Source organism: Hermetia illucens, chromosome 3 (assembly GCF_905115235.1).
Source record: "Hermetia illucens chromosome 3, iHerIll2.2.curated.20191125, whole genome shotgun sequence".
NCBI classification, from domain to species: Eukaryota; Metazoa; Arthropoda; class Insecta; order Diptera; family Stratiomyidae; genus Hermetia; species Hermetia illucens.
The window spans coordinates 44,194,227-44,206,566 of record NC_051851.1 but is presented as its reverse complement, the minus strand read 5'-3'; the positions used below and the strand labels follow the sequence as shown (position 1 = coordinate 44,206,566).

At 43.9% G+C, this 12,340-nt stretch overlaps 1 protein-coding gene across 4 annotated transcripts in view; it reads right to left on the bottom strand.

The window, feature by feature from the left end:
• LOC119651112 (INO80 complex subunit D) overlaps positions 1–11,922 on the bottom strand; it is a 41,967-nt gene extending 30,045 nt beyond the window's left edge. For 2 of the 4 annotated variants that reach the window (XM_038054479.1, XM_038054484.1), the window contains exon 1: positions 11,627–11,922. The gene's annotated coding sequence lies outside the window, so the exon portion shown is untranslated. The remainder of the gene's footprint in view (positions 1–11,626) is intronic. The other 2 variants (XM_038054480.1, XM_038054481.1) reach the window with 2 other exon arrangements.
• Positions 11,923–12,340: the final 418 nt, after the last annotated feature.

Genomic DNA, 12,340 nt, shown 5'->3' with positions numbered 1-12,340 from the left:
TTGTTTGTTAACAACAGTAATCAATGCGTTTGAGGAAGTTGACTATTAAGCTCCACATGTTTCATATTATGATACTGTGAATAGCAAAGGATTTTCAATAATTTAGCGGGCAGGTATGGAACATGCTCCTATAACCTGCTGAAAAATGTTTATGAAACGCTCGACAGGTTGTATAATTAGGAGGCAGTAATATCATTTCATTCTTATTAGAGGCATTAGTAGCTGCCTTGTGAGGAAATTGGCATTTTAACAGTCGTAAAATTAAAGATTTTGTGCTTAGAAAACTACATTTGTGAATAGTAAAATTTGATACTTCATTTTAGAAATCAAGTTCCAAAAAAATTGTTGTTTTATAGTAGACGATTATTAGGAAGATCTTCTACCAATAAAACCTCATATAACAAATATATCTAGAAAAAGGTGCATATGAAAACCAGACCAAATTTTCAGTCATTATCAATATATTGTAAAATCTTTATAATTTCCTAGTGAAGGTGACATTTGAGCACTGTATAATTGATAAGAGAGTGATGAAAACACAAGATCAAGCACAAGTTACCCTAAACACAAGCCACATTCATTGTTCTGCAGAGATGCACAGGGATGTATCCATCAGTAGCAGAATATTCACAAAGAGTGGGTGCACAATTTTTTTACAGAATATGGCCGTGTTGGGTATCAAATGGAATTAGCACTTTTCGGATCTTATTTCTGATATTGGGTGAAACATACGGGAGTGAGGGCTCAAAATGTATGCTCGAAAAAGCTGGCAGTACAAATTCCAACTCTCCATAGGACTTCCCGAGATGCCCACATTCACATCTTGTAACCACTTCGATCACGATGCTCCCAGAGCAGAGGCAAGGCAGCGTCTAATTAGTTGCCTCTATCCTGGACGAAAGCGTAGTCATCTTTATAATTTTTTTTTTTGTTTACTTTTACCTCAATTGGTTTGGGAGAACATAAATCCCTGTAGATTGGATTCCAATAAGGAGGAGGCCTGACTGAATGGCCGTGTAACATTTTGGCGTCTCAGAAAGTAGGCAAGAGCCACCCTGAACTGATCTCTCAGCTACGACCCTTTGCTTTCGTCAATGATTGATGATTGGATTTTGGGATGTGCGAACACTTCTAGACGATGACATAGAGGCTCTAAATAATAACCGAAAGTAAATACAACCCCTTTAGTTCTGAGGGAAATTAGTAACCCTAGATCGTCAGTGGGACTTTCTGGACAATAGAGGAGTTATTAAATTTGGATATATTAATCAGAATATAATAATAACTCCGCAGAAGCCGGTCCCAAGCCCGGTTGTGAAAGGAGGAGGAAGGATGGATAGCTTCAGTCTGAATGGCTGTACGCCACCGCAGCGTCTCAGGGGGTAGGTGAGGAAAGTGCAGGAACTTGCAGATTACTCACTGAGGAAGCTATCTCAACACCTGGCAGTTAGGTATAAAATGCAAATCCATCCAATGAGAAGAAGGAGAAATTTGAGGTCCGGTACGGATAACCGGCGGGAGTTGTCTGACTTGATGACTGGGTCGGGCTCCCGTAATGGACAGCACGGCGTCGAAACCGCTAGTCGTGGGGCGGTTCGACGTCTAGGCACCACGAAGACCAGGAGCACAGCTCCGCCTGCTGCAGCTGTTTCGCCACAATCTGTGGCGACTACTTCAGCAGGTTCGCGTAGGCAGCGGATGAAATGGACTGAAGAAATGAACCTCTTCATCATCCGCTCCTACTACGAAATAACGGCGGGGACGGGTACAACATCTGACCGCCCCTTGTTGCACCAGAGATTCGTCGAGCGTTTCCCGCAATTCGCGCACGTGACTGTGCAGCGAGTCACAGACCAGTACCGCTTTATTAGTGGCAGCGACACAATCCCGCCACCATCAGGGAGCGTGTTCGACTTGAGGTCATCGGGGAAACTGATGACCGAGAGTCGATGGAGGCAGAGGCGGCGGCATCAACAACACCACGCCGCACTGCAGGTAACAGGTTCAGTACTCGCCGAAGCACTCTTCTCCACCGTCCAGCTGAGGTTTCCACTGAGGTTCGGGACGAATTCCAAAGAGCGTGTATAGAATTCTCGGATATGGATCCTTTGCATAGACCAGGTATTCCCAGGCTCTATGCATCTCCAGCAACTCCGGGAATTCTATCTCAAATCAATGATGAGATTGCATCTCGCCTATGTGCTGATATGTCGCTGCTGCAACTACAATCACTTGTGTATTGTGGTGCAGTTGCGGCTATCAGATTGCACGGTCAGAAGATTCGCTTTCGTGTTATTGGTTTGAGTGACCAAAGAGATCCACCATGGAAAATTCGTCTGGAACGTCGGCGGGACTCACTAAGGCAGGACATTGCTAGACTGATTCAAATCAGCACTGGCAATCCCAGCCGACGGGTGAGAAATAAAGTGCAGAGGGTTTACCGGAACTATGCCATCCCCATTGAGACAGAAACTTTCTGTCATATGCAGTCGGTTACGACGGTATGGCGAAAGTTATTCCAGACGTGTCCAGAATGCAACATACGCGAGGAACCAGCGGAGCTTTTTCAGATCTCTCAACGAATCCCAACAGAGCGCCCAAACAATACAGTTCTCGGTGACGGAAGCGAAAGAGTATTGGGGTGGACTTCGGGGGTTACCCGCCCAGCAGGCTGAGTGGATCACCGCCGAAGGCACCCGCCATGCCAATACACCTGGCATGAATTTTGCGGATGTTACCGAAGAGGAAGTTCGACGAGCCATAAACAACTCGAAGAACTGGAGGGGCCCAGGTCTGGATCGGGTGCAGAATTTCTGGTGTGAGAAATTTACCAGCATACACAATCGTTTGGTACGCAGTATAAATGAGGTCATGAGTCGGCCGGAGGAATTTCCACCCTTGCTCACTGCGTGGATTACCTACCTTATCCCTTAGAAGGGCACGGTGCAGGACCCCGCAGACACAAGACCGATCACTTGCTTACCAACCTTCTACAAATTCATCACGTCCATTATTAGTGGAAGGATCAATGCGCACCTCGAGACCAACAACATTTTGTCCGAGGAGCAGAAGGGGTGCCGAGTTGGGTCAAGGGGTTGCAAAGAGCAACTTATTATCGACTCGGTAGTTGTAGGACAAGCAACTAGAGGCAAAGAAACCTCTTCAGTTGCTATATCGGTTATGCCAAGGCTTTTGATAGCGTTCCGCATACCTGGCTGATCGATATCCTACATCTGTATCGCATTGATCCGAAACTAATAGAGATTTTCGCGACAGTCATGGAAGGGTGGCATACCACCTTATCAGTCCGCACATCTGAGGATGCTAATACCTCAGAGCCCATCCGTATACGGAGGGGCATCTTCCAGGGGGATTCGTTGAGTCCCCTTTGGTTTTGTATGGCACGGAACCCCCTTTCGTGGCTGCTGAATGATGCTAGAGGGCATGGTTTTGCAATAAAGTATGGCCTACGTGCTAAGTGCGAATTGACACACTTGATGTACTTAGATAACATCAAGCTGTATGCTGGTACTGACAACCATCTTAGAAGTCTGTTGCGAATAATAGACATGTTCAGCCGTGATGTTCGGATGGAGTTTGGATTAGACAAATGTCGAATCCAAGCCATCCGCAAAGGTCATTACGAGCCGCATACCGGACATAGCATTGGTGACCTCCACATCGAAGCTATGACCGAGACAGACTTCTACAAGTACCTAGGAATTCTGCAAGGAACCCATGCTCGAGTTGTTGATCTGAAGGATGCTCTGCTGTCCGAATTCCTGCGACGTGTAAGGCTGGAACTGAAATCGCATCTTTCGGGGAAGAATAAAATAAGCGCGTTGAATGTATTCGCTATCCCTTCACTGGCTTATGCATTCGAAATATTGCCGTGGACGAAGACCGATCTGAAAAACGTCCAGCGGGGAACACGGACAACTATGTTCAAATTCCGAATGCATCATCCAAAGTCTGCCGTGGAGCGGATGAACCTGCCTCATGACATCGGAGCTAGGGGCGTGGTTGACGTGGCAACACAACATCATCGCCAAGTCGACTCGCTGTGCGCTATTTTTACAGCAAGGAACAGGCGAGTCGCTTGCATGCGGCTGTCTATAAGGCAGACTGTGGGCTACACTCAACTTGAAGGATCGATCTTTCAATGCTCTGAGTGGGGTGAAGTCGGACCAAGAGCGGATCGATGAATGGAAGTCGAAGGCAATGCACGGTAAGGACGTAAATTGTCTTTGGCAGCCATTTGTCGAACAGATGACTGTGTGCTGGGGAGCTCTTTGCTGAGACGGAGGGGTTCATGTGTGCCATTCAGGACGGCGTGGTCGCCACCCGAGCTTATAAAAAGCTCATCATGAAAGAACGGGTGGAGAACGACCAGTGCAGAATGTGTGGTTCGGCGTTAGAGACGTTGGACCATCTCATTTCTGGCTGTACTGCTATGGCACCGATGCAATACGTCACCAGGCATAATGTTGTATGTAAGGTTATCCATCAAAACCTTGCATACAAGCATGGGCTGGTCACGGGAACATGTCCGGTTTACCGATATGGGCCGCAAGCAGTACTTGATAGGGAATTAGACATTCCCAAAAGACAAACAGCGGAACAATGCATCCTGAAGACTCAACAACTGGCCTCCAACGGATTCACTATGTTAGGTTCGGACTTTGCAGGGTCCTTTGAGTCGTGTGGTGAGAGAGTCCCAGCTTTCGAGCCGGGCGTGCGATTTATGTGAAGTATGCGAAGAACGGGAAATGAACCATCACATTCTTTAAATGTAAGAAATTTTCCAATCATAGAGCAAATTTTAAATGGTCCACGCAATTCAAATCGTTAACCGATCTTTTTAAAAAAAAATCCAATGAACGCATTACGAATTTGGCCTATTTTATGGGAATAGCAGAAATCGATATTTAATTTTGGAATTTATTTTTGTGATTTTAGGGATTTAAATTTAAAACTTCTTCTGTTCATACATTTCACGCATATTACTACTAATTAACCATGACACACCATGTTTAGAGAAAAAGAGAAAGGAAAATTTAGAAAAATAAATCATCGATAGCCTTTGGCACATGTCAAACCGGGACCGGCACTGGGACAACACAATGAGAGATTGCTTGTCAACTTGGCAATTGCATATGCTGCTCAGCACAGTATGGCAAAAATTGTGAGTCTGAGATATGTCTCATTCCGGCTGCTTTCAGAAGACTTGAATTTCCTGCAAAAACAATATCAGAAGATGGTTGCTGAGTATATGATTTCTGAAGCGAATAAAGACCGGTCCGAGCGGTGCTTCGAAAAAGAGCCGAAGCCAAAAAAAAACCGCGCTTAAGCCGCTTAGCTAAAGACTATCCCTATGCCAGGCTACAATGAAAAAGTGCGTAAAGCGTTCTACACGTGTGTTGCTTCAGATAGATATTATTTTGAAGGAGATATAGAAATTTGCTTGAAAATTATGCCATTGTTTTGTTTTAATTATATATGCACGGTACTTTTTGATTACAAGATAAGTACGCTTAAATTAGATTACCATTTACACTACCAGCTCGAAGATTAGAAGAAAAGTGTTGGACTATTTTTGACAAAATTCTTATAATTTGCCAGCTTTTACAATCTTACGGCTTTGTCTCCAAATTTTCTATGACAATAATTTTGGACCTTGATAAAAAGTTCTGCTTAGTCAAACTAACCAACCGGGCACACAGGAACATCGATTTTACCATGGAGATAGAAAAGGAAGAGGAGATACCGTTCCTAGACTTAAAAATAATCCGAGAAAGAGAGGATTTTGAATTCAACAGCTACAGAAAACCGACCCAGGCACAACGAACCATCACACCCCATACATAAAGATCTAAGTACCTTGGATCGACATTTGAGCTTTTTGGAACAAATCGAAGCAGCACGAATAAACATCGGCCGGAACTTCAGCTTTAAGGGATTTTTCGATTAAACACCTTACATAGCTAGGGAAGTACATAGGATGTTTTCGATATGCTGATTTTTGCGCGCTTATAAATCATAATTTTTGACAAAAACCGCCGCAAAATAATTTATTACAAAAAAAAAATGTGCAATCGCAAAAATCCTATTACTTCCATGAAAAATATAATTACAAAGATACAATTAAAATTTCAAGTCAATCGGTCAAGATTTGTTCTGGCTAACTTGGAAAATGTATTTTCGAGAAAAATGCGTCTGAAATTTTCGATATGTTTGCATTGAAGAAAGCGGGAATAAAATTCAAAATAAAAGTTTTTAGATGTTTTCCACATCTTAATCCTTTGAGTATGTTATTCCTAAGGTTTTAGGGCATTCTTTGAGCAAAAAAACCAAAGGTCGATTTTTTCGAATTTCTTTATTGACCTAGCCCCCTCAAACCCGCTGGTAAATGCTAGAGGCCCTATCTTATGTAGAAGACGTCTCATTATTATAACTCAGTGCGTTTTGCTCTATAGTGTCTGCATAACGCGCCGTTTCAGAACCGACTGCTGCCCATAAAAAAAAAAGACCACGCACACTAAATAAGCGGCAGCTCTTTTTGCAAAACGAGTCCAGAGGCAATGGGACTACGCGGATTATCAACAACTTAAATCCATGACTGAATCGAGAGCATGGTGCGATTGACTACTTATTTATCCACATTCTAAGCCAACATGGAGGATTTCAGCGTTACCTGCACAAGGGGGAATTTGGAGCTGTGTTGCGCATTATGTTCGAATTCTTGTTCTCACGAAAAAGACTGGAGTCGACCGGAGGAGGAGGGACTGTATGGCAGGGCTCTTTGAACTAACGACTCCCTTTCTTCTCCTCCTCCCTTCAGTGAAAGAAATTAGTTATTGGCTTTGAAAACATAAGCGAAAGGCTATACACTCTGCGCTTGCGAGGCAAATTAACAAATATAAACCTCATTAACGTCCACGCCCAGAGGAGACGGCAGAGTCGGAGGATACCTTCTACAAAATAGTAGAACGACCCGTCGAAGCCTGTCCCAGGTATCATATCAAAATTATACTTGAAGATTTTGACAGCCAAGTAGGGACGATGACTTTTGGATACGTTGGATCCCGTAGCTTACATGAAAATAATAATGATAACGGACTGCGGATTATTCAATTAGCAATGTCGCTCGAAATGATTGTAGGAATTACCTGGTTTACGTGGAAACGGTCCCCAAACAAAAGTCGGCCACCGAGGTCTCGACGACGTGATCTCGAAATACCATTATGTGTGAAGACATTTTTTGGTGTTGCCCTACTCCTGACGGGACTACTTTCAACCAAATTAACAATCAACACAGCCCTCCGCCTATAACGGGGAAATGGATGCAATAACCGCGTCAACAGATGTCCTGGAGGTTAAGCATTGACAAATGATGATATGATAACATACTTGGCCCAAGTCGCAAAAAATTCGGAACGGTTGGCACAACGGTCAATGTATGCTAGCAACGAAATGGAAGAATGTTGCATACCGGGTAATGTTACACTCTCAAAGAACACGGGCACGCACAGAGACTTATCACGAACTTTATCGAGCGAAAAAGCGACTTCACAGACGTGATCCGATATCTTGCTAGGCCGGATAGCCCGATACGCCCAGAATATCATCGGCGGATACCTGAAAGGCTTCAGTTCAGGCAAATCAGCAACAGATCAGATTTTCCCTTTGTGACAAGCGATTAAAAAACTGTTTGAGTATGGCCATCAATTGACCATCTGTTCATCGACTTTAAAGTCTAAGACAAGGAGATGTCCTATCGTGCACCCTTTTTAACCTGACCGTGGAAAAAATGATCCGTGTTGTTGAGGTAAATGCGAGAGGCACCGCCCACTACTGGCCTACACTGACGGCATCGAAATCATGGGATTAACAATCCGGGATGTACAAACTCCCTTCATCCGTATCGAACAGGCGGCAATGGAGGCTAGATCTTGGGCTGCACATCAATGAAGGCAAAAAGAAGTATATAGTGACAACGTCAGCACCAAAAGCCAACGAGGCAACAGCATCAAATAGCACTGGTCAAATAAAAACGATAAAGATAGGAGACTATTTTAGCGGTCCATTACAAAGATCTTTACGATAAACTAGACACTTAAGATGGGAAAAGAGATCTATATCGACTTGTCAGAAGCTGACATGAACATACACAGGATATCGGATTCTATTGCATTAAAGACACGAACGGTACTTTGCTTATCAACCGACGAGCGGTGAAGGATGGCGAGAATATTTCGGGCAGATTCCAACGAAAGAGTTTGCTCATCCTCTACTTCCACAAGCCTTGCCAACGTTTGGAGCAATACCACCTATCAGCGGCAATGTAGTCGAGGAAGCAATAAAACGAATGAAATCGTGGAAAGTCTTCAATCAGATTATTTTGGAAGGTACAACACCATCCCACTGGCAAGAAAGTGCCACAGTTCTAATATGGAAAATAAAAGGTAGTCCAGCAGAATGTCCAAATTACCGACCGATCCGGTTAGTGTCTCATACCATGAAAATTTTTGAACGCATTCTTCTTAGTTTTCACGAAATCGGTCAAGTTACCGTGAATCAAATTGGGTTTGTCAAGAACTGCGGAACTACTGACGCAGTACCCTCTGCGCGATTACTCATGCAGGAACATCGTGAGAAGCATCGCCTTCTGTACATTGCATTTCTGAATCTGGAGAAAGCGTTTGACCGTGTGCTAAATGAACTCATCTGGTATATCTTCGTGTCTCCGTCGGTGTTTATCAAGGAAGCGATCTCTCACTCCTCTTTGTTCTTGTTATGGACACTGGACATCCAACGTCCAGCGCCTTATACTTTATGCAGATTAGGTTTTCCTAGCACCCAATTAGCAAAAATGATCTCGAGCAACATCCAAAAATGGAATAATCGCCTCATGTAAGAAGGTCTCAGATTGAATCTGAAGAAAACTGAATTTTTGTCGACCGATCCCATGAAATAGGTAATATCACTGTCAGTGGCACTGCCCAGAACTGAGTGATTTAAATATCTCGGAGCAATGCTATCACTCAATGGAGAGCTGCGTTATGAAATTTCTCCACACATTGGATGAAGTAGGGTTCCACAATTAGTGTTATATGTGATCGGCTTATCAACGAACGTCTCAAACTAAAATTTACCACAACCTTGTCTGCCCTGTAGCCCTCTATTGTTCGTAGTGCTGGGCGACTATAAAAGATAATGGATGGAGACGAAGACACGCCTTCATCACATCCGAAATGAAGATGTCGGCCATCGATATAGGGTTGCACTGAACGTGGAGAAATTGCGAGAAAGGCGTCTTCGATGGGGTGGTCATGGAATTCGGGCTTGCGAGAATTCACTCGCCAAGAGTGGCCTGAACATTGAAGTCGATGGTAAGCGACCAAAAGGCCGGCCGAAACGACTGCTTGATACGCTGGATGATAATTTGAAAGCCTCACGACTGCATTCAGACCAGGCCTTTGTTAGAATAAAATTGAATAGCCGATCACGATGAGCCGACCCCCCTTGTAAAAGGAAACAAAGGCTAAAGAAAAGCCTATTTCAGCTTCTAAAAACTGCTCCGCTCGAAACGTCACACTCTTAACCGCGTTTGAAAGAAGAATCCTCCTAAGAATCTTTGGCTCTCTACAAGAGGATCGGCGACTTCGTCACCTATAAAACGACCAAATCTTTGAGCGATACAATGGCTCGTCTGGTTATGGACAAAATCTCCCTGGATAGGTTGCGATGAACGGGTCACTTAATTCGTATAGCTGAGGATGATCCAGCTCGGAAAGTCTACAAGGGCAATAGATTTGATACAAAAAAAAGACGTCGCCAGCCCTGTTTCAGATGCAACGATGGCATAGGCCAGGACGCCAGACAAATTTTCGGGATATTGAATTGGGGGACCTCGACGCCAAATCGACTGATCTGCAGTTCCAGTAAGGCAGACCTAGGATATCGGTTGATCCTTGGCTGCACCTTTGGCGGCCAAATGGCTCTGGATTTGAAGGAAGCAGAGACAGAATTTCTCTCAGTCCCACTTGCATTGCTGGGCCGAACATCGAAAACTTTCTCCAGACTCCGGCACTGAACATGTTGCACGTTGTATAAACGTATGTATGGAAAGCGAACCCCACTGTTTCTCGAACGCATCAAACCTTTGGCAACACAATCTCGAATAGAGAAATTCGTCGACATACAGACCAGATGAGTAGAAAGGAGAATTCATACTTATATTGAAAGAATCTATCATTCCAGGAAAGCAAAAGAGCGGATTGCCCTACAACTACATGGCGCAGAATAGTGAAGAAAAGCTTCTAGGAAACCACCCCTTGGGAGAACTGAAGTACACGGTCAAATACAGATTGGTTGACATACTATTTCCCACATAAGGATCTATATATAGCAGCCATATACCCCAGTATAGATGGTCCATCAATGAAAATAACACATATTCTTGTAAACCCCACATCAAACAAAAATAATGCTATCAATGGTAAAAGGAAGAACCCTGTCTCGTATCGGTATTGCTGCTATCATGGAGAACTACCAAGAGGTTGTGGATTGCCATCGTGATGCTGTAAGCCGCAAACGACAGGATAGTTTGGAAGTGAACCACAATAACACCCGCTCACCTTCCACAAACAATTCAGTATTTCTTGGCCAAACAGAACTCACATATTTATATTCCTACGAACGGAGGAGTGTTAATTAACGAATGCTTTACGATTTTCCAAAGTAGTTAACGCAATCAAAATTTACAAGCCAAATAAAACCAATCTTCCCTCTAGCCGGTGGAATGCCCGACTACGGGGTAATTTGTTTCTAGGAAAGGAATTGAGAACATCAAATTAATATTTAACAAAGTCAAAGCATACTAACAATAAATCGCAGCGTTCTACCTAATCATACTGTTTCAAAATATCCCTACGCCAATTTAAGCAGGATAACCCACAAATTCAGCTTGGGTTTCCATACTCCTACCCCGTAAAGAGCGGCAATTTTAGATCTACCCAAAAGTGATCGTAACATAATTTCTCGGCGAAAAATAGGGACCCTTCCAATGAAATGGGACCCCATCCTCCTAACATTGCCCCAAACGAAACCATGGCACCATTAAAAATTGCCGGCGTGGAAAACACTTGAGCTTCGTCATTGAGAAGGTCATTTACACCGCCGACCAAGCGCCAATTCCATTTCTCCCTTCATCAAGTCACAAGAAACGGAAATGGGTATACAAATGGGGAAATCTATTGACGGCCGCTGTATCCGTGGAGATTCACTTGGCTTCACCGCGCTCAAAACAAAAACAGCGCCCACGTGAATTCGCCGCAACTCAACTAGCCGCCGCCGTGCCCATCCGGCTTCCTCAAATGACTTTAATAAACGTCAAAAGTGTTTTGCAACAAATCCACAAAGAAGTCCGAGCGAGATGGAAGTGCGCACTGAGTGCATGCGCACAACAGGGACACAGCGATGCAGGCACATTTCCCAAACAGAAAAACAACCCAACGAAACAAAAAAATCCCCGTACGCGCACCACCACTAGCACGGCCTCCTCTCGCCATGCGTCAAATCAGCCTCTCACCTCGTGTATGCACACAACTGCATACTTACGCACCTACACTTATGCACAACTATCGTCACACGCACACGATCGTTCTCCGTCTTCTTGGGCGAGAAAATTTTCCTTGCAACCTACGCTAAATCGATGAAAATTTGCATCCAATTTTTACATTTCTCACATAGAATTCCTGGCGCTGGGGCTGAAAACGTATCCAATCGCGACGTTGCACGCCTTTTTGCGTCGTTCTCGATGCGTTTTAGACGATTTTAACACGTATAAACTTCACTAACATCGGAAATTGACAGCACGCAACTAAGATGGCGACGATGACGACGACTGACGACCGCAACAACGACGACGACGAAATGTTCTAAAATATTCAGGCAAAATAATTTGTGGCGTAGTAGTGAGTGATTGGCATGTAGTTGAAAGAGCGACAGAGAGAGAGGAAGAAGGGCGACGGAGACATGGCGCAAAGTTCTCGCTGCTTGGATTTGATTTTTCGCCTAGATTACATAGGGCAATGTAATTAGGACTCGGATGTACGATGCGGTGTGTGTCTATGCTAGGATTAGGTTTGAAATAAAATAAGCAAACTGGAAGTGACCTTGCCTGTGCACTAACGATCTCCAAATATAATAATAGTGATTGCATGAGCACCTGAAATGTATTAAATATAACTTTATTTAATCCAGGCGGATTTCGTTATAGAACAAAACATTGGAAGACCTTTTAAAAACCGAAACCTTCAAATCTGCTTTGCATCCG